This window comes from Pseudophryne corroboree, chromosome 11 (genome assembly GCF_028390025.1).
Source record: "Pseudophryne corroboree isolate aPseCor3 chromosome 11, aPseCor3.hap2, whole genome shotgun sequence".
NCBI lineage: Eukaryota > Metazoa > Chordata > Amphibia > Anura > Myobatrachidae > Pseudophryne > Pseudophryne corroboree.
Window position 1 is genome coordinate 249,884,180 of NC_086454.1, and position 20,744 is coordinate 249,904,923.

The window sequence follows — 20,744 nt, forward strand, 5'->3', positions numbered from 1 at the left end:
TAAGAGGATGATATGCAAATATTGTAATGCACAAAAACAGTACATGCCATGCTAGATAAAAGCAAGGGGTGATACCCAAACTAAAAATGAGGCTATGCAATTGGTGTTTCTGGTTCTTTCTTATGCTCTCAAAATCAAGTGGTATATTTTTCACGCTACAATTGGATTCGGACTTTGATTCTCCATAACCTTGAGCAACGAATCTCTGAACCTGATAAAAACTTGCAATGTTCTCCCCGTCGGGGAATCGAACCCCGGTCTCCCGCGTGACAGGCGGGGATACTCACCACTATACTAACGAGGACTAACTTCTTGAATCTGCAGGCAAAATTGGAGCTGAAAATACACCCAGAAACATGTCAGGGTGAGGTCTCGAGATGCGTCTGTGTCATTGGCCACAGAGATTATGTGCTACATGTTATCAAGCTAACATAAAACCCTAAATAAGAAGCAGATAAAAAGATTTATTTTTGTCTCAGCTGAAACAAAGACTACAATACCACTTTGCAAAAAAGATAGTCATTTCAATTAAAAACCTTTTTCTGTTATCCTCTACTGGTCGGTCATGGCCAGGAAGCTTACATGATATCGGTCTTTCTATCTCACTTACTATACAGTTACTCCCTTTGAAAGTAGGGGATGCAAGTCCATTTTAGCCTGCAATTCATAGGAAAAGACACTTCTCTCTCAGTCTATACTCTGTAGGCATACAATAGTTTCAGCTTTGCTACATTGATGTGATGTCATAATCAGGTTTAGCTCACAAGAGACTTGTCCACTACATAGCTGTCTCCTGTGTTACAGCATGAGCCAATTGTAAGAGGATGATATGCAAATATTGTAATGCACAAAAACAGTACATGCCATGCTAGATAAAAGCAAGGGGTGATACCCAAACTAAAAACGAGGCTATGCAATTGGTGTTTCTGGTTCTTTCTTATGCTCTCAAAATCAAGTGGTATATTTTTCACGCTACAATTGGATTCGGACTTTGATTCTCCATAACCTTGAGCAACGAATCTCTGAACCTGATAAAAACTTGCAATGTTCTCCCCGTCGGGGAATCGAACCCCGGTCTCCCGCGTGACAGGCGGGGATACTCACCACTATACTAACGAGGACTAACTTCTTGAATCTGCAGGCAAAATTGGAGCTGAAAATACACCCAGAAACATGTCAGGGTGAGGTCTCGAGATGCGTCTGTGTCATTGGCCACAGAGATTATGTGCTACATGTTATCAAGCTAACATAAAACCCTAAATAAGAAGCAGATAAACAGATTTATTTTTGTCTCAGCTGAAACAAAGACTACAATACCACTTTGCAAAAAAGATAGTCATTTCAATTAAAAACCTTTTTCTGTTATCCTCTACTGGTCGGTCATGGCCAGGAAGCTTACATGATATCGGTCTATCTATCTCACTTACTATCCAGTTACTCCCTTTGAAAGTAGGGGATGCAAGTCCATTTTAGCCTGCAATTCATAGGAAAAGACACTTCTCTCTCAGTCTATACTCTGTAGGCATACAATAGTTTCAGCTTTGCTACATTGATGTGATGTCATAATCAGGTTTAGCTCACAAGAGACTTGTCCACTACATAGCTGTCTCCTCTGTTACAGCATGAGCCAATTGTAAGAGGATGATATGCAAATATTGTAATGCACAAAAACAGTACATGCCATGCTAGATAAAAGCAAGGGGTGATACCCAAACTAAAAACGAGGCTATGCAATTGGTGTTTCTGGTTCTTTCTTATGCTCTCAAAATCAAGTGGTATATTTTTCACGCTACAATTGGATTCGGACTTTGATTCTCCATAACCTTGAGCAACGAATCTCTGAACCTGATAAAAACTTGCAATGTTCTCCCCGTCGGGGAATCGAACCCCAGTCTCCCGCGTGACAGGCGGGGATACTCACCACTATACTAACGAGGACTAACTTCTTGAATCTGCAGGCAAAATTGGAGCTGAAAATACACCCAGAAACATGTCAGGGTGAGGTCTCGAGATGCGTCTGTGTCATTGGCCACAGAGATTATGTGCTACATGTTATCAAGCTAACATAAAACCCTAAATAAGAAGCAGATAAAAAGATTTATTTTTGTCTCAGCTGAAACAAAGACTACAATACCACTTTGCAAAAAAGATAGTCATTTCAATTAAAAACCTTTTTCTGTTATCCTCTACTGGTCGGTCATGGCCAGGAAGCTTACATGATATCGGTCTTTCTATCTCACTTACTATACAGTTACTCCCTTTGAAAGTAGGGGATGCAAGTCCATTTTAGCCTGCAATTCATAGGAAAAGACACTTCTCTCTCAGTCTATACTCTGTAGGCATACAATAGTTTCAGCTTTGCTACATTGATGTGATGTCATAATCAGGTTTAGCTCACAAGAGACTTGTCCACTACATAGCTATCTCCTGTGTTACAGCATGAGCCAATTGTAAGAGGATGATATGCAAATATTGTAATGCACAAAAACAGTACATGCCATGCTAGATAAAAGCAAGGGGTGATACCCAAACTAAAAACGAGGCTATGCAATTGGTGTTTCTGGTTCTTTCTTATGCTCTCAAAATCAAGTGGTATATTTTTCACGCTACAATTGGATTCGGACTTTGATTCTCCATAACCTTGAGCAACGAATCTCTGAACCTGATAAAAACTTGCAATGTTCTCCCCGTCGGGGAATCGAACCCCAGTCTCCCGCGTGACAGGTGGGGATACTCACCACTATACTAACGAGGACTAACTTCTTGAATCTGCAGGCAAAATTGGAGCTGAAAATACACCCAGAAACATGTCAGGGTGAGGTCTCGAGATGCGTCTGTGTCATTGGCCACAGAGATTATGTGCTACATGTTATCAAGCTAACATAAAACCCTAAATAAGAAGCAGATAAAAAGATTTATTTTTGTCTCAGCTGAAACAAAGACTACAATACCACTTTGCAAAAAAGATAGTCATTTAAATTAAAAACCTTTTTCTGTTATCCTCTACTGGTCGGTCATGGCCAGGAAGCTTACATGATATCGGTCTTTCTATCTCACTTACTATACAGTTACTCCCTTTGAAAGTAGGGGATGCAAGTCCATTTTAGCCTGCAATTCATAGGAAAAGACACTTCTCTCTCAGTCTATACTCTGTAGGCATACAATAGTTTCAGCTTTGCTACATTGATGTGATGTCATAATCAGGTTTAGCTCACAAGAGACTTGTCCACTACATAGCTGTCTCCTGTGTTACAGCATGAGCCAATTGTAAGAGGATGATATGCAAATATTGTAATGCACAAAAACAGTACATGCCATGCTAGATAAAAGCAAGGGGTGATACCCAAACTAAAAATGAGGCTATGCAATTGGTGTTTCTGGTTCTTTCTTATGCTCTCAAAATCAAGTGGTATATTTTTCACGCTACAATTGGATTCGGACTTTGATTCTCCATAACCTTGAGCAACGAATCTCTGAACCTGATAAAAACTTGCAATGTTCTCCCCGTCGGGGAATCGAACCCCGGTCTCCCGCGTGACAGGCGGGGATACTCACCACTATACTAACGAGGACTAACTTCTTGAATCTGCAGGCAAAATTGGAGCTGAAAATACACCCAGAAACATGTCAGGGTGAGGTCTCGAGATGCGTCTGTGTCATTGGCCACAGAGATTATGTGCTACATGTTATCAAGCTAACATAAAACCCTAAATAAGAAGCAGATAAACAGATTTATTTTTGTCTCAGCTGAAACAAAGACTACAATACCACTTTGCAAAAAAGATAGTCATTTCAATTAAAAACCTTTTTCTGTTATCCTCTACTGGTCGGTCATGGCCAGGAAGCTTACATGATATCGGTCTATCTATCTCACTTACTATCCAGTTACTCCCTTTGAAAGTAGGGGATGCAAGTCCATTTTAGCCTGCAATTCATAGGAAAAGACACTTCTCTCTCAGTCTATACTCTGTAGGCATACAATAGTTTCAGCTTTGCTACATTGATGTGATGTCATAATCAGGTTTAGCTCACAAGAGACTTGTCCACTACATAGCTGTCTCCTGTGTTACAGCATGAGCCAATTGTAAGAGGATGATATGCAAATATTGTAATGCACAAAAACAGTACATGCCATGCTAGATAAAAGCAAGGGGTGATACCCAAACTAAAAATGAGGCTATGCAATTGGTGTTTCTGGTTCTTTCTTATGCTCTCAAAATCAAGTGGTATATTTTTCAAGCTACAATTGGATTCGGACTTTGATTCTCCATAACCTTGAGCAACGAATCTCTGAACCTGATAAAAACTTGCAATGTTCTCCCCGTCGGGGAATCGAACCCCAGTCTCCCGCGTGACAGGCGGGGATACTCACCACTATACTAACGAGGACTAACTTCTTGAATCTGCAGGCAAAATTGGAGCTGAAAATACACCCAGAAACATGTCAGGGTGAGGTCTCGAGATGCGTCTGTGTCATTGGCCACAGAGATTATGTGCTACATGTTATCAAGCTAACATAAAACCCTAAATAAGAAGCAGATAAAAAGATTTATTTTTGTCTCAGCTGAAACAAAGACTACAATACCACTTTGCAAAAAAGATAGTCATTTAAATTAAAAACCTTTTTCTGTTATCCTCTACTGGTCGGTCATGGCCAGGAAGCTTACATGATATCGGTCTTTCTATCTCACTTACTATACAGTTACTCCCTTTGAAAGTAAGGGATGCAAGTCCATTTTAGCCTGCAATTCATAGGAAAAGACACTTCTCTCTTAGTCTATACTCTGTAGGCATACAATAGTTTCAGCTTTGCTACATTGATGTGATGTCATAATCAGGTTTAGCTCACAAGAGACTTGTCCACTACATAGCTGTCTCCTGTGTTACAGCATGAGCCAATTGTAAGAGGATGATATGCAAATATTGTAATGCACAAAAACAGTACATGCCATGCTAGATAAAAGCAAGGGGTGATACCCAAACTAAAAATGAGGCTATGCAATTGGTGTTTCTTTCTTATGCTCTCAAAATCAAGTGGTATATTTTTCACGCTACAATTGGATTCGGACTTTGATTCTCCATAACCTTGAGCAACGAATCTCTGAACCTGATAAAAACTTGCAATGTTCTCCCCGTCGGGGAATCGAACCCCGGTCTCCCGCGTGACAGGCGGGGATACTCACCACTATACTAACGAGGACTAACTTCTTGAATCTGCAGGCAAAATTGGAGCTGAAAATACACCCAGAAACATGTCAGGGTGAGGTCTCGAGATGCGTCTGTGTCATTGGCCACAGAGATTATGTGCTACATGTTATCAAGCTAACATAAAACCCTAAATAAGAAGCAGATAAACAGATTTATTTTTGTCTCAGCTGAAACAAAGACTACAATACCACTTTGCAAAAAAGATAGTCATTTCAATTAAAAACCTTTTTCTGTTATCCTCTACTGGTCGGTCATGGCCAGGAAGCTTACATGATATCGGTCTATCTATCTCACTTACTATCCAGTTACTCCCTTTGAAAGTAGGGGATGCAAGTCCATTTTAGCCTGCAATTCATAGGAAAAGACACTTCTCTCTCAGTCTATACTCTGTAGGCATACAATAGTTTCAGCTTTGCTACATTGATGTGATGTCATAATCAGGTTTAGCTCACAAGAGACTTGTCCACTACATAGCTGTCTCCTGTGTTACAGCATGAGCCAATTGTAAGAGGATGATATGCAAATATTGTAATGCACAAAAACAGTACATGCCATGCTAGATAAAAGCAAGGGGTGATACCCAAACTAAAAATGAGGCTATGCAATTGGTGTTTCTGGTTCTTTCTTATGCTCTCAAAATCAAGTGGTATATTTTTCAAGCTACAATTGGATTCGGACTTTGATTCTCCATAACCTTGAGCAACGAATCTCTGAACCTGATAAAAACTTGCAATGTTCTCCCCGTCGGGGAATCGAACCCCAGTCTCCCGCGTGACAGGCGGGGATACTCACCACTATACTAACGAGGACTAACTTCTTGAATCTGCAGGCAAAATTGGAGCTGAAAATACACCCAGAAACATGTCAGGGTGAGGTCTCGAGATGCGTCTGTGTCATTGGCCACAGAGATTATGTGCTACATGTTATCAAGCTAACATAAAACCCTAAATAAGAAGCAGATAAAAAGATTTATTTTTGTCTCAGCTGAAACAAAGACTACAATACCACTTTGCAAAAAAGATAGTCATTTCAATTAAAAACCTTTTTCTGTTATCCTCTACTGGTCGGTCATGGCCAGGAAGCTTACATGATATCGGTCTTTCTATCTCACTTACTATACAGTTACTCCCTTTGAAAGTAGGGGATGTAAGTCCATTTTAGCCTGCAATTCATAGGAAAAGACACTTCTCTCTTAGTCTATACTCTGTAGGCATACAATAGTTTCAGCTTTGCTACATTGATGTGATGTCATAATCAGGTTTAGCTCACAAGAGACTTGTCCACTACATAGCTGTCTCCTGTGTTACAGCATGAGCCAATTGTAAGAGGATGATATGCAAATATTGTAATGCACAAAAACAGTACATGCCATGCTAGATAAAAGCAAGGGGTGATACCCAAACTAAAAATGAGGCTATGCAATTGGTGTTTCTGGTTCTTTCTTATGCTCTCAAAATCAAGTGGTATATTTTTCACGCTACAATTGGATTCGGACTTTGATTCTCCATAACCTTGAGCAACGAATCTCTGAACCTGATAAAAACTTGCAATGTTCTCCCCGTTGGGGAATCGAACCCCAGTCTCCCGCGTGACAGGCGGGGATACTCACCACTATACTAACGAGGACTAACTTCTTGAATCTGCAGGCAAAATTGGAGCTGAAAATACACCCAGAAACATGTCAGGGTGAGGTCTCGAGATGCGTCTGTGTCATTGGCCACAGAGATTATGTGCTACATGTTATCAAGCTAACATAAAACCCTAAATAAGAAGCAGATAAAAAGATTTATTTTTGTCTCAGCTGAAACAAAGACTACAATACCACTTTGCAAAAAAGATAGTCATTTCAATTAAAAACCTTTTTCTGTTATCCTCTACTGGTCGGTCATGGCCAGGAAGCTTACATGATATCGGTCTTTCTATCTCACTTACTATACAGTTACTCCCTTTGAAAGTAGGGGATGCAAGTCCATTTTAGCCTGCAATTCATAGGAAAAGACACTTCTCTCTCAGTCTATACTCTGTAGGCATACAATAGTTTCAGCTTTGCTACATTGATGTGATGTCATAATCAGGTTTAGCTCACAAGAGACTTGTCCACTACATAGCTGTCTCCTGTGTTACAGCATGAGCCAATTGTAAGAGGATGATATGCAAATATTGTAATGCACAAAAACAGTACATGCCATGCTAGATAAAAGCAAGGGGTGATACCCAAACTAAAAACGAGGCTATGCAATTGGTGTTTCTTTCTTATGCTCTCAAAATCAAGTGGTATATTTTTCACACTACAATTGGATTCGGACTTTGATTCTCCATAACCTTGAGCAACGAATCTCTGAACCTGATAAAAACTTGCAATGTTCTCCCCGTCGGGGAATCGAACCCCGGTCTCCCGCGTGACAGGCGGGGATACTCACCACTATACTAACGAGGACTAACTTCTTGGATCTGCAGGCAAAATTGGAGCTGAAAATACACCCAGAAACATGTCAGGGTGAGGTCTCGAGATGCGTCTGTGTCATTGGCCACAGAGATTATGTGCTACATGTTATCAAGCTAACATAAAACCCTAAATAAGAAGCAGATAAAAAGATTTATTTTTGTCTCAGCTGAAACAAAGACTACAATACCACTTTGCAAAAAAGATAGTTATTTCAATTAAAAACCTTTTTCTGTTATCCTCTACTGGTCGGTCATGGCCAGGAAGCTTACATGATATCGGTCTATCTATCTCACTTACTATCCAGTTACTCCCTTTGAAAGTAGGGGATGCAAGTCCATTTTAGCCTGCAATTCATAGGAAAAGACACTTCTCTCTCAGTCTATACTCTGTAGGCATACAATAGTTTCAGCTTTGCTACATTGATGTGATGTCATAATCAGGTTTAGCTCACAAGAGACTTGTCCACTACATAGCTGTCTCCTGTGTTACAGCATGAGCCAATTGTAAGAGGATGATATGCAAATATTGTAATGCACAAAAACAGTACATGCCATGCTAGATAAAAGCAAGGGGTGATACCCAAACTAAAAACGAGGCTATGCAATTGGTGTTTCTGGTTCTTTCTTATGCTCTCAAAATCAAGTGGTATATTTTTCACACTACAATTGGATTCGGACTTTGATTCTCCATAACCTTGAGCAACGAATCTCTGAACCTGATAAAAACTTGCAATGTTCTCCCCGTCGGGGAATCGAACCCCGGTCTCCCGCGTGACAGGCGGGGATACTCACCACTATACTAACGAGGACTAACTTCTTGGATCTGCAGGCAAAATTGGAGCTGAAAATACACCCAGAAACATGTCAGGGTGAGGTCTCGAGATGCGTCTGTGTCATTGGCCACAGAGATTATGTGCTACATGTTATCAAGCTAACATAAAACCCTAAATAAGAAGCAGATAAAAAGATTTATTTTTGTCTCAGCTGAAACAAAGACTACAATACCACTTTGCAAAAAAGATAGTTATTTCAATTAAAAACCTTTTTCTGTTATCCTCTACTGGTCGGTCATGGCCAGGAAGCTTACATGATATCGGTCTATCTATCTCACTTACTATACAGTTACTCCCTTTGAAAGTAGGGGATGCAAGTCCATTTTAGCCTGCAATTCATAGGAAAAGACACTTCTCTCTCAGTCTATAGGCATACAATAGTTTCAGCTTTGCTACATTGATGTGATGTCATAATCAGGTTTAGCTCACAAGAGACTTGTCCACTACATAGCTGTCTCCTGTGTTACAGCATGAGCCAATTGTAAGAGGATGATATGCAAATATTGTAATGCACAAAAACAGTACATGCCATGCTAGATAAAAGCAAGGGGTGATACCCAAACTAAAAATGAGGCTATGCAATTGGTGTTTCTGGTTCTTTCTTATGCTCTCAAAATCAAGTGGTATATTTTTCACGCTACAATTGGATTCGGACTTTGATTCTCCATAACCTTGAGCAACGAATCTCTGAACCTGATAAAAACTTGCAATGTTCTCCCCGTCGGGGAATCGAACCCCGGTCTCCCGCGTGACAGGCGGGGATACTCACCACTATACTAACGAGGACTAACTTCTTGAATCTGCAGGCAAAATTGGAGCTGAAAATACACCCAGAAACATGTCAGGGTGAGGTCTCGAGATGCGTCTGTGTCATTGGCCACAGAGATTATGTGCTACATGTTATCAAGCTAACATAAAACCCTAAATAAGAAGCAGATAAAAAGATTTATTTTTGTCTCAGCTGAAACAAAGACTACAATACCACTTTGCAAAAAAGATAGTCATTTCAATTAAAAACCTTTTTCTGTTATCCTCTACTGGTCGGTCATGGCCAGGAAGCTTACATGATATCGGTCTATCTATCTCACTTACTATACAGTTACTCCCTTTGAAAGTAGGGGATGCAAGTCCATTTTAGCCTGCAATTCATAGGAAAAGACACTTCTCTCTCAGTCTATACTCTGTAGGCATACAATAGTTTCAGCTTTGCTACATTGATGTGATGTCATAATCAGATTTAGCTCACAAGAGACTTGTCCACTACATAGCTGTCTCCTGTGTTACAGCACGAGCCAATTGTAAGAGGATGATATGCAAATATTGTAATGCACAAAAACAGTACATGCCATGCTAGATAAAAGCAAGGGGTGATACCCAAACTAAAAACGAGGCTATGCAATTGGTGTTTCTGGTTCTTTCTTATGCTCTCAAAATCAAGTGGTATATTTTTCACGCTACAATTGGATTCGGACTTTGATTCTCCATAACCTTGAGCAACGAATCTCTGAACCTGATAAAAACTTGCAATGTTCTCCCCGTCTGGGAATCGAACCCCGGTCTCCCGCGTGACAGGCGGGGATACTCACCACTATACTAACAAGGACTAACTTCTTGAATCTGCAGGCAAAATTGGAGCTGAAAATACACCCAGAAACATGTCAGGGTGAGGTCTCGAGATGCGTCTGTGTCATTGGCCACAGAGATTATGTGCTACATGTTATCAAGCTAACATAAAACCCTAAATAAGAAGCAGATAAACAGATTTATTTTTGTCTCAGCTGAAACAAAGACTACAATACCACTTTGCAAAAAAGATAGTCATTTCAATTAAAAACCTTTTTCTGTTATCCTCTACTGGTCGGTCATGGCCAGGAAGCTTACATGATATCGGTCTATCTATCTCACTTACTATCCAGTTACTCCCTTTGAAAGTAGGGGATGCAAGTCCATTTTAGCCTGCAATTCATAGGAAAAGACACTTCTCTCTCAGTCTATACTCTGTAGGCATACAATAGTTTCAGCTTTGCTACATTGATGTGATGTCATAATCAGGTTTAGCTCACAAGAGACTTGTCCACTACATAGCTGTCTCCTCTGTTACAGCATGAGCCAATTGTAAGAGGATGATATGCAAATATTGTAATGCACAAAAACAGTACATGCCATGCTAGATAAAAGCAAGGGGTGATACCCAAACTAAAAACGAGGCTATGCAATTGGTGTTTCTGGTTCTTTCTTATGCTCTCAAAATCAAGTGGTATATTTTTCACGCTACAATTGGATTCGGACTTTGATTCTCCATAACCTTGAGCAACGAATCTCTGAACCTGATAAAAACTTGCAATGTTCTCCCCGTTGGGGAATCGAACCCCAGTCTCCCGCGTGACAGGCGGGGATACTCACCACTATACTAACGAGGACTAACTTCTTGAATCTGCAGGCAAAATTGGAGCTGAAAATACACCCAGAAACATGTCAGGGTGAGGTCTCGAGATGCGTCTGTGTCATTGGCCACAGAGATTATGTGCTACATGTTATCAAGCTAACATAAAACCCTAAATAAGAAGCAGATAAAAAGATTTATTTTTGTCTCAGCTGAAACAAAGACTACAATACCACTTTGCAAAAAAGATAGTCATTTCAATTAAAAACCTTTTTCTGTTATCCTCTACTGGTCGGTCATGGCCAGGAAGCTTACATGATATCGGTCTTTCTATCTCACTTACTATACAGTTACTCCCTTTGAAAGTAGGGGATGCAAGTCCATTTTAGCCTGCAATTCATAGGAAAAGACACTTCTCTCTCAGTCTATACTCTGTAGGCATACAATAGTTTCAGCTTTGCTACATTGATGTGATGTCATAATCAGGTTTAGCTCACAAGAGACTTGTCCACTACATAGCTGTCTCCTGTGTTACAGCATGAGCCAATTGTAAGAGGATGATATGCAAATATTGTAATGCACAAAAACAGTACATGCCATGCTAGATAAAAGCAAGGGGTGATACCCAAACTAAAAACGAGGCTATGCAATTGGTGTTTCTGGTTCTTTCTTATGCTCTCAAAATCAAGTGGTATATTTTTCACACTACAATTGGATTCGGACTTTGATTCTCCATAACCTTGAGCAACGAATCTCTGAACCTGATAAAAACTTGCAATGTTCTCCCCGTCGGGGAATCGAACCCCGGTGTCCCGCGTGACAGGCGGGGATACACACCACTATACTAACGAGGACTAACTTCTTGGATCTGCAGGCAAAATTGGAGCTGAAAATACACCCAGAAACATGTCAGGGTGAGGTCTCGAGATGCGTCTGTGTCATTGGCCACAGAGATTATGTGCTACATGTTATCAAGCTAACATAAAACCCTAAATAAGAAGCAGATAAAAAGATTTATTTTTGTCTCAGCTGAAACAAAGACTACAATACCACTTTGCAAAAAAGATAGTTATTTCAATTAAAAACCTTTTTCTGTTATCCTCTACTGGTCGGTCATGGCCAGGAAGCTTACATGATATCGGTCTATCTATCTCACTTACTATACAGTTACTCCCTTTGAAAGTAGGGGATGCAAGTCCATTTTAGCCTGCAATTCATAGGAAAAGACACTTCTCTCTCAGTCTATAGGCATACAATAGTTTCAGCTTTGCTACATTGATGTGATGTCATAATCAGGTTTAGCTCACAAGAGACTTGTCCACTACATAGCTGTCTCCTGTGTTACAGCATGAGCCAATTGTAAGAGGATGATATGCAAATATTGTAATGCACAAAAACAGTACATGCCATGCTAGATAAAAGCAAGGGGTGATACCCAAACTAAAAATGAGGCTATGCAATTGGTGTTTCTGGTTCTTTCTTATGCTCTCAAAATCAAGTGGTATATTTTTCACGCTACAATTGGATTCGGACTTTGATTCTCCATAACCTTGAGCAACGAATCTCTGAACCTGATAAAAACTTGCAATGTTCTCCCCGTCGGGGAATCGAACCCCGGTCTCCCGCGTGATAGGCGGGGATACTCACCACTATACTAACGAGGACTAACTTCTTGAATCTGCAGGCAAAATTGGAGCTGAAAATACACCCAGAAACATGTCAGGGTGAGGTCTCGAGATGCGTCTGTGTCATTGGCCACAGAGATTATGTGCTACATGTTATCAAGCTAACATAAAACCCTAAATAAGAAGCAGATAAACAGATTTATTTTTGTCTCAGCTGAAACAAAGACTACAATACCACTTTGCAAAAAAGATAGTTATTTCAATTAAAAACCTTTTTCTGTTATCCTCTACTGGTCGGTCATGGCCAGGAAGCTTACATGATATCGGTCTATCTATCTCACTTACTATACAGTTACTCCCTTTGAAAGTAGGGGATGCAAGTCCATTTTAGCCTGCAATTCATAGGAAAAGACACTTCTCTCTCAGTCTATACTCTGTAGGCATACAATAGTTTCAGCTTTGCTACATTGATGTGATGTCATAATCAGGTTTAGCTCACAAGAGACTTGTCCACTACATAGCTGTCTCCTGTGTTACAGCATGAGCCAATTGTAAGAGGATGATATGCAAATATTGTAATGCACAAAAACAGTACATGCCATGCTAGATAAAAGCAAGGGGTGATACCCAAACTAAAAACGAGGCTATGCAATTGGTGTTTCTGGTTCTTTCTTATGCTCTCAAAATCAAGTGGTATATTTTTCACACTACAATTGGATTCGGACTTTGATTCTCCATAACCTTGAGCAACGAATCTCTGAACCTGATAAAAACTTGCAATGTTCTCCCCGTCGGGGAATCGAACCCCGGTCTCCCGCGTGACAGGCGGGGATACTCACCACTATACTAACGAGGACTAACTTCTTGGATCTGCAGGCAAAATTGGAGCTGAAAATACACCCAGAAACATGTCAGGGCGAGGTCTCGAGATGCGTCTGTGTCATTGGCCACAGAGATTATGTGCTACATGTTATCAAGCTAACATAAAACCCTAAATAAGAAGCAGATAAAAAGATTTATTTTTGTCTCAGCTGAAACAAAGACTACAATACCACTTTGCAAAAAAGATAGTTATTTCAATTAAAAACCTTTTTCTGTTATCCTCTACTGGTCGGTCATGGCCAGGAAGCTTACATGATATCGGTCTATCTACTTCACTTACTATACAGTTACTCCCTTTGAAAGTAGGGGATGCAAGTCCATTTTAGCCTGCAATTCATAGGAAAAGACACTTCTCTCTCAGTCTATAGGCATACAATAGTTTCAGCTTTGCTACATTGATGTGATGTCATAATCAGGTTTAGCTCACAAGAGACTTGTCCACTACATAGCTGTCTCCTGTGTTACAGCATGAGCCAATTGTAAGAGGATGATATGCAAATATTGTAATGCACAAAAACAGTACATGCCATGCTAGATAAAAGCAAGGGGTGATACCCAAACTAAAAATGAGGCTATGCAATTGGTGTTTCTGGTTCTTTCTTATGCTCTCAAAATCAAGTGGTATATTTTTCACGCTACAATTGGATTCGGACTTTGATTCTCCATAACCTTGAGCAACGAATCTCTGAACCTGATAAAAACTTGCAATGTTCTCCCCGTCGGGAAATCGAACCCCGGTCTCCCGCGTGACAGGCGGGGATACTCACCACTATACTAACGAGGACTAACTTCTTGAATCTGCAGGCAAAATTGGAGCTGAAAATACACCCAGAAACATGTCAGGGTGAGGTCTCGAGATGCGTCTGTGTCATTGGCCACAGAGATTATGTGCTACATGTTATCAAGCTAACATAAAACCCTAAATAAGAAGCAGATAAAAAGATTTATTTTTGTCTCAGCTGAAACAAAGACTACAATACCACTTTGCAAAAAAGATAGTCATTTCAATTAAAAACCTTTTTCTGTTATCCTCTACTGGTCGGTCATGGCCAGGAAGCTTACATGATATCGGTCTATCTATCTCACTTACTATACAGTTACTCCCTTTGAAAGTAGGGGATGCAAGTCCATTTTAGCCTGCAATTCATAGGAAAAGACACTTCTCTCTCAGTCTATACTCTGTAGGCATACAATAGTTTCAGCTTTGCTACATTGATGTGATGTCATAATCAGATTTAGCTCACAAGAGACTTGTCCACTACATAGCTGTCTCCTGTGTTACAGCACGAGCCAATTGTAAGAGGATGATATGCAAATATTGTAATGCACAAAAACAGTACATGCCATGCTAGATAAAAGCAAGGGGTGATACCCAAACTAAAAACGAGGCTATGCAATTGGTGTTTCTGGTTCTTTCTTATGCTCTCAAAATCAAGTGGTATATTTTTCACGCTACAATTGGATTCGGACTTTGATTCTCCATAACCTTGAGCAACGAATCTCTGAACCTGATAAAAACTTGCAATGTTCTCCCCGTTGGGGAATCGAACCCCAGTCTCCCGCGTGACAGGCGGGGATACTCACCACTATACTAACGAGGACTAACTTCTTGAATCTGCAGGCAAAATTGGAGCTGAAAATACACCCAGAAACATGTCAGGGTGAGGTCTCGAGATGCGTCTGTGTCATTGGCCACAGAGATTATGTGCTACATGTTATCAAGCTAACATAAAACCCTAAATAAGAAGCAGATAAAAAGATTTATTTTTGTCTCAGCTGAAACAAAGACTACAATACCACTTTGCAAAAAAGATAGTTATTTCAATTAAAAACCTTTTTCTGTTATCCTCTACTGGTCGGTCATGGCCAGGAAGCTTACATGATATCGGTCTATCTATCTCACTTACTATACAGTTACTCCCTTTGAAAGTAGGGGATGCAAGTCCATTTTAGCCTGCAATTCATAGGAAAAGACACTTCTCTCTCAGTCTATACTCTGTAGGCATACAATAGTTTCAGCTTTGCTACATTGATGTGATGTCATAATCAGGTTTAGCTCACAAGAGACTTGTCCACTACATAGCTGTCTCCTGTGTTACAGCATGAGCCAATTGTAAGAGGATGATATGCAAATATTGTAATGCACAAAAACAGTACATGCCATGCTAGATAAAAGCAAGGGGTGATACCCAAACTAAAAACGAGGCTATGCAATTGGTGTTTCTGGTTCTTTCTTATGCTCTCAAAATCAAGTGGTATATTTTTCACACTACAATTGGATTCGGACTTTGATTCTCCATAACCTTGAGCAACGAATCTCTGAACCTGATAAAAACTTGCAATGTTCTCCCCGTCGGGGAATCGAACCCCGGTCTCCCGCGTGACAGGCGGGGATACTCACCACTATACTAACGAGGACTAACTTCTTGGATCTGCAGGCAAAATTGGAGCTGAAAATACACCCAGAAACATGTCAGGGCGAGGTCTCGAGATGCGTCTGTGTCATTGGCCACAGAGATTATGTGCTACATGTTATCAAGCTAACATAAAACCCTAAATAAGAAGCAGATAAAAAGATTTATTTTTGTCTCAGCTGAAACAAAGACTACAATACCACTTTGCAAAAAAGATAGTTATTTCAATTAAAAACCTTTTTCTGTTATCCTCTACTGGTCGGTCATGGCCAGGAAGCTTACATGATATCGGTCTATCTATCTCACTTACTATACAGTTACTCCCTTTGAAAGTAGGGGATGCAAGTCCATTTTAGCCTGCAATTCATAGGAAAAGACACTTCTCTCTCAGTCTATAGGCATACAATAGTTTCAGCTTTGCTACATTGATGTGATGTCATAATCAGGTTTAGCTCACAAGAGACTTGTCCACTACATAGCTGTCTCCTGTGTTACAGCATGAGCCAATTGTAAGAGGATGATATGCAAATATTGTAATGCACAAAAACAGTACATGCCATGCTAGATAAAAGCAAGGGGTTATACCCAAACTAAAAATGAGGCTATGCAATTGGTGTTTCTGGTTCTTTCTTATGCTCTCAAAATCAAGTGGTATATTTTTCACGCTACAATTGGATTCGGACTTTGATTCTCCATAACCTTGAGCAACGAATCTCTGAACCTGATAAAAACTTGCAATGTTCTCCCCGTCGGGGAATCGAACCCCGGTCTCCCGCGTGACAGGCGGGGATACTCACCACTATACTAACGAGGACTAACTTCTTGAATCTGCAGGCAAAATTGGAGCTGAAAATACACCCAGAAACATGTCAGGGTGAGGTCTCGAGATGCGTCTGTGTCATTGGCCACAGAGATTATGTGCTACATGTTATCAAGCTAACATAAAACCCTAAATAAGAAGCAGATAAAAAGATTTATTTTTGTCTCAGCTGAAACAAAGACTACAATACCACTTTGCAAAAAAGATAGTCATTTCAATTAAAAACCTTTTTCTGTTATCCTCTACTGGTCGGTCATGGCCAGGAAGCTTACATGATATCGGTCTATCTATCTCACTTACTATCCAGTTACTCCCTTTGAAAGTAGGGGATGCAAGTCCATTTTAGCCTGCAATTCATAGGAAAAGACACTTCTCTCTCAGTCTATACTCTGTAGGCATACAATAGTTTCAGCTTTGCTACATTGATGTGATGTCATAATCAGGTTTAGCTCACAAGAGACTTGTCCACTACATAGCTGTCTCCTCTGTTACAGCATGAGCCAATTGTAAGAGGATGATATGCAAATATTGTAATGCACAAAAACAGTACATGCCATGCTAGATAAAAGCAAGGGGTGATACCCAAACTAAAAACGAGGCTATGCAATTGGTGTTTCTTTCTTATGCTCTCAAAATCAAGTGGTATATTTTTCACACTACAATTGGATTCGGACTTTGATTCTCCATAACCTTGAGCAACGAATCTCTGAACCTGATAAAAACTTGCAATGTTCTCCCCGTCGGGGAATCGAACCCCGATCTCCCGCGTGACAGGCGGGGATACTCACCACTATACTAACGAGGACTAACTTCTTGGATCTGCAGGCAAAATTGGAGCTGAAAATACACCCAGAAACATGTCAGGGTGAGGTCTCGAGATGCGTCTGTGTCATTGGCCACAGAGATTATGTGCTACATGTTATCAAGCTAACATAAAACCCTAAATAAGAAGCAGATAAAAAGATTTATTTTTGTCTCAGCTGAAACAAAGACTACAATACCACTTTGCAAAAAAGATAGTTATTTCAATTAAAAACCTTTTTCTGTTATCCTCTACTGGTCGGTCATGGCCAGGAAGCTTACATGATATCGGTCTATCTATCTCACTTACTATACAGTTACTCCCTTTGAAAGTAGGGGATGCAAGTCCATTTTAGCCTGCAATTCATAGGAAAAGACACTTCTCTCTCAGTCTATAGGCATACAATAGTTTCAGCTTTGCTACATTGATGTGATGTCATAATCAGGTTTAGCTCACAAGAGACTTGTCCACTACATAGCTGTCTCCTGTGTTACAGCATGAGCCAATTGTAAGAGGATGATATGCAAATATTGTAATGCACAAAAACAGTACATGCCATGCTAGATAAAAGCAAGGGGTGATACCCAAACTAAAAATGAGGCTATGCAATTGGTGTTTCTGGTTCTTTCTTATGCTCTCAAAATCAAGTGGTATATTTTTCACGCTACAATTGGATTCGGACTTTGATTCTCCATAACCTTGAGCAACGAATCTCTGAACCTGATAAAAACTTGCAATGTTCTCCCCGTCGGGGAATCAAACCCCGGTCTCCCGCGTGATAGGCGGGGATACTCACCACTATACTAACGAGGACTAACTTCTTGAATCTGCAGGCAAAATTGGAGCTGAAAATACACCCAGAAACATGTCAGGGTGAGGTCTCGAGATGCGTCTGTGTCATTGGCCACAGAGATTATGTGCTACATGTTATCAAGCTAACATAAAACCCTAAATAAGAAGCAGATAAACAGATTTATTTTTGTCTCAGCTGAAACAAAGACTACAATACCACTTTGCAAAAAAGATAGTTATTTCAATTAAAAACCTTTTTCTGTTATCCTCTACTGGTCGGTCATGGCCAGGAAGCTTACATGATATCGGTCTATCTATCTCACTTACTATACAGTTACTCCCTTTGAAAGTAGGGGATGCAAGTCCATTTTAGCCTGCAATTCATAGGAAAAGACACTTCTCTCTCAGTCTATACTCTGTAGGCATACAATAGTTTCAGCTTTGCTACATTGATGTGATGTCATAATCAGGTTTAGCTCACAAGAGACTTGTCCACTACATAGCTGTCTCCTGTGTTACAGCATGAGCCAATTGTAAGAGGATGATATGCAAATATTGTAATGCACAAAAACAGTACATGCCATGCTAGATAAAAGCAAGGGGTGATACCCAAACTAAAAACGAGGCTATGCAATTGGTGTTTCTGGTTCTTTCTTATGCTCTCAAAATCAAGTGGTATATTTTTCACACTACAATTGGATTCGGACTTTGATTCTCCATAACCTTGAGCAACGAATCTCTGAACCTGATAAAAACTTGCAATGTTCTCCCCGTCGGGGAATCGAACCCCGGTCTCCCGCGTGACAGGCGGGGATACTCACCACTATACTAACGAGGACTAACTTCTTGGATCTGCAGGCAAAATTGGAGCTGAAAATACACCCAGAAACATGTCAGGGTGAGGTCTCGAGATGCGTCTGTGTCATTGGCCACAGAGATTATGTGCTACATGTTATCAAGCTAACATAAAACCCTAAATAAGAAGCAGATAAAAAGATTTATTTTTGTCTCAGCTGAAACAAAGACTACGATACCACTTTGCAAAAAAGATAGTTATTTCAATTAAAAACCTTTTTCTGTTATCCTCTACTGGTCGGTCATGGCCAGGAAGCTTACATGATATCGGTCTATCTATCTCACTTACTATACAGTTACTCCCTTTGAAAGTAGGGGATGCAAGTCCATTTTAGCCTGCAATTCATAGGAAAAGACACTTCTCTCTCAGTCTATAGGCATACAATAGTTTCAGCTTTGCTACATTGATGTGATGTCATAATCAGATTTAGCTCACAAGAGACTTGTCCACTACATAGCTTTCTCCTGTGTTACAGCACGAGCCAATTGTAAGAGGATGATATGCAAATATTGTAATGCACAAAAACAGTACATGCCATGCTAGATAAAAGCAAGGGGTGATACCCAAACTAAAAACGAGGCTATGCAATTGGTGTTTCTGGTTCTTTCTTATGCTCTCAAAATCAAGTGGTATATTTTTCACGCTACAATTGGATTCGGACTTTGATTCTCCATAACCTTGAGCAACGAATCTCTGAACCTGATAAAAACTTGCAATGTTCTCCCCGTCTGGGAATCGAACCCCGGTCTCCCGCGTGACAGGCGGCGATACTCACCACTATACTAACAAGGACTAACTTCTTGAATCTGCAGGCAAAATTGGAGCTGAAAATACACCCAGAAACATGTCAGGGTGAGGTCTCGAGATGCGTCTGTGTCATTGGCCACAGAGATTATGTGCTACATGTTATCAAGCTAACATAAAACCCTAAATAAGAAGCAGATAAACAGATTTATTTTTGTCTCAGCTGAAACAAAGACTACAATACCACTTTGCAAAAAAGATAGTTATTTCAATTAAAAACCTTTTTCTGTTATCCTCTACTGGTCGGTCATGGCCAGGAAGCTTACATGATATCGGTCTATCTATCTCACTTACTATCCAGTTACTCCCTTTGAAAGTAGGGGATGCAAGTCCATTTTAGCCTGCAATTCATAGGAAAAGACACTTCTCTCTCAGTCTATACTCTGTAGGCATACAATAGTTTCAGCTTTGCTACATTGATGTGATGTCATAATCAGGTTTAGCTCACAAGAGACTTGTCCACTACATAGCTGTCTCCTCTGTTACAGCATGAGCCAATTGTAAGAGGATGATATGCAAATATTGTAATGCACAAAAACAGTACATGCCATGCTAGATAAAAGCAAGGGGTGATACCCAAACTAAAAACGAGGCTATGCAATTGGTGTTTCTGGTTCTTTCTTATGCTCTCAAAATCAAGTGGTATATTTTTCACACTACAATTGGATTCGGACTTTGATTCTCCATAACCTTGAGCAACGAATCTCTGAACCTGATAAAAACTTGCAATGTTCTCCCCGTCGGGGAATCGAACCCCGGTCTCCCGCGTGACAGGCGGGGATACTCACCACTATACTAACGAGGACTAACTTCTTGGATCTGCAGGCAAAATTGGAGCTGAAAATACACCCAGAAACATGTCAGGGTGAGGTCTCGAGAT

General features: G+C 40.3%; 23 non-coding genes across 23 annotated transcripts; all 23 read right to left on the minus strand.

The window, feature by feature from the left end:
- Window positions 1-232: 232 nt before the first annotated feature.
- TRNAD-GUC (transfer RNA aspartic acid (anticodon GUC)) lies at window positions 233-304 on the minus strand. The gene has a single exon. It is a non-coding gene; the product is annotated as a tRNA-Asp (tRNA).
- Window positions 305-1,049: 745 nt separating this feature from the next.
- TRNAD-GUC (transfer RNA aspartic acid (anticodon GUC)) lies at window positions 1,050-1,121 on the minus strand. Its single transcript has one exon. It is a non-coding gene; the product is annotated as a tRNA-Asp (tRNA).
- A 745-nt stretch (window positions 1,122-1,866) lies between these two features.
- On the minus strand, window positions 1,867-1,938 carry TRNAD-GUC (transfer RNA aspartic acid (anticodon GUC)). The gene has a single exon. It is a non-coding gene; the product is annotated as a tRNA-Asp (tRNA).
- Window positions 1,939-3,500: 1,562 nt separating this feature from the next.
- On the minus strand, window positions 3,501-3,572 carry TRNAD-GUC (transfer RNA aspartic acid (anticodon GUC)). The gene has a single exon. It is a non-coding gene; the product is annotated as a tRNA-Asp (tRNA).
- Window positions 3,573-4,317: 745 nt separating this feature from the next.
- TRNAD-GUC (transfer RNA aspartic acid (anticodon GUC)) lies at window positions 4,318-4,389 on the minus strand. The gene has a single exon. It is a non-coding gene; the product is annotated as a tRNA-Asp (tRNA).
- A 739-nt stretch (window positions 4,390-5,128) lies between these two features.
- On the minus strand, window positions 5,129-5,200 carry TRNAD-GUC (transfer RNA aspartic acid (anticodon GUC)). Its single transcript has one exon. It is a non-coding gene; the product is annotated as a tRNA-Asp (tRNA).
- A 745-nt stretch (window positions 5,201-5,945) lies between these two features.
- On the minus strand, window positions 5,946-6,017 carry TRNAD-GUC (transfer RNA aspartic acid (anticodon GUC)). Its single transcript has one exon. It is a non-coding gene; the product is annotated as a tRNA-Asp (tRNA).
- A 745-nt stretch (window positions 6,018-6,762) lies between these two features.
- Window positions 6,763-6,834, minus strand: TRNAD-GUC (transfer RNA aspartic acid (anticodon GUC)). Its single transcript has one exon. It is a non-coding gene; the product is annotated as a tRNA-Asp (tRNA).
- Window positions 6,835-7,573: 739 nt separating this feature from the next.
- TRNAD-GUC (transfer RNA aspartic acid (anticodon GUC)) lies at window positions 7,574-7,645 on the minus strand. Its single transcript has one exon. It is a non-coding gene; the product is annotated as a tRNA-Asp (tRNA).
- A 745-nt stretch (window positions 7,646-8,390) lies between these two features.
- Window positions 8,391-8,462, minus strand: TRNAD-GUC (transfer RNA aspartic acid (anticodon GUC)). The gene has a single exon. It is a non-coding gene; the product is annotated as a tRNA-Asp (tRNA).
- Window positions 8,463-9,200: 738 nt separating this feature from the next.
- TRNAD-GUC (transfer RNA aspartic acid (anticodon GUC)) lies at window positions 9,201-9,272 on the minus strand. The gene has a single exon. It is a non-coding gene; the product is annotated as a tRNA-Asp (tRNA).
- A 1,562-nt stretch (window positions 9,273-10,834) lies between these two features.
- TRNAD-GUC (transfer RNA aspartic acid (anticodon GUC)) lies at window positions 10,835-10,906 on the minus strand. Its single transcript has one exon. It is a non-coding gene; the product is annotated as a tRNA-Asp (tRNA).
- A 745-nt stretch (window positions 10,907-11,651) lies between these two features.
- Window positions 11,652-11,723, minus strand: TRNAD-GUC (transfer RNA aspartic acid (anticodon GUC)). Its single transcript has one exon. It is a non-coding gene; the product is annotated as a tRNA-Asp (tRNA).
- A 738-nt stretch (window positions 11,724-12,461) lies between these two features.
- TRNAD-AUC (transfer RNA aspartic acid (anticodon AUC)) lies at window positions 12,462-12,533 on the minus strand. Its single transcript has one exon. It is a non-coding gene; the product is annotated as a tRNA-Asp (tRNA).
- A 745-nt stretch (window positions 12,534-13,278) lies between these two features.
- Window positions 13,279-13,350, minus strand: TRNAD-GUC (transfer RNA aspartic acid (anticodon GUC)). The gene has a single exon. It is a non-coding gene; the product is annotated as a tRNA-Asp (tRNA).
- A 738-nt stretch (window positions 13,351-14,088) lies between these two features.
- TRNAD-GUC (transfer RNA aspartic acid (anticodon GUC)) lies at window positions 14,089-14,160 on the minus strand. The gene has a single exon. It is a non-coding gene; the product is annotated as a tRNA-Asp (tRNA).
- A 745-nt stretch (window positions 14,161-14,905) lies between these two features.
- Window positions 14,906-14,977, minus strand: TRNAD-GUC (transfer RNA aspartic acid (anticodon GUC)). Its single transcript has one exon. It is a non-coding gene; the product is annotated as a tRNA-Asp (tRNA).
- Window positions 14,978-15,722: 745 nt separating this feature from the next.
- On the minus strand, window positions 15,723-15,794 carry TRNAD-GUC (transfer RNA aspartic acid (anticodon GUC)). Its single transcript has one exon. It is a non-coding gene; the product is annotated as a tRNA-Asp (tRNA).
- Window positions 15,795-16,532: 738 nt separating this feature from the next.
- Window positions 16,533-16,604, minus strand: TRNAD-GUC (transfer RNA aspartic acid (anticodon GUC)). The gene has a single exon. It is a non-coding gene; the product is annotated as a tRNA-Asp (tRNA).
- A 739-nt stretch (window positions 16,605-17,343) lies between these two features.
- On the minus strand, window positions 17,344-17,415 carry TRNAD-GUC (transfer RNA aspartic acid (anticodon GUC)). The gene has a single exon. It is a non-coding gene; the product is annotated as a tRNA-Asp (tRNA).
- Window positions 17,416-18,153: 738 nt separating this feature from the next.
- On the minus strand, window positions 18,154-18,225 carry TRNAD-AUC (transfer RNA aspartic acid (anticodon AUC)). Its single transcript has one exon. It is a non-coding gene; the product is annotated as a tRNA-Asp (tRNA).
- A 745-nt stretch (window positions 18,226-18,970) lies between these two features.
- TRNAD-GUC (transfer RNA aspartic acid (anticodon GUC)) lies at window positions 18,971-19,042 on the minus strand. Its single transcript has one exon. It is a non-coding gene; the product is annotated as a tRNA-Asp (tRNA).
- Window positions 19,043-20,597: 1,555 nt separating this feature from the next.
- On the minus strand, window positions 20,598-20,669 carry TRNAD-GUC (transfer RNA aspartic acid (anticodon GUC)). Its single transcript has one exon. It is a non-coding gene; the product is annotated as a tRNA-Asp (tRNA).
- Between the last annotated feature and the right edge of the window lie 75 nt (window positions 20,670-20,744).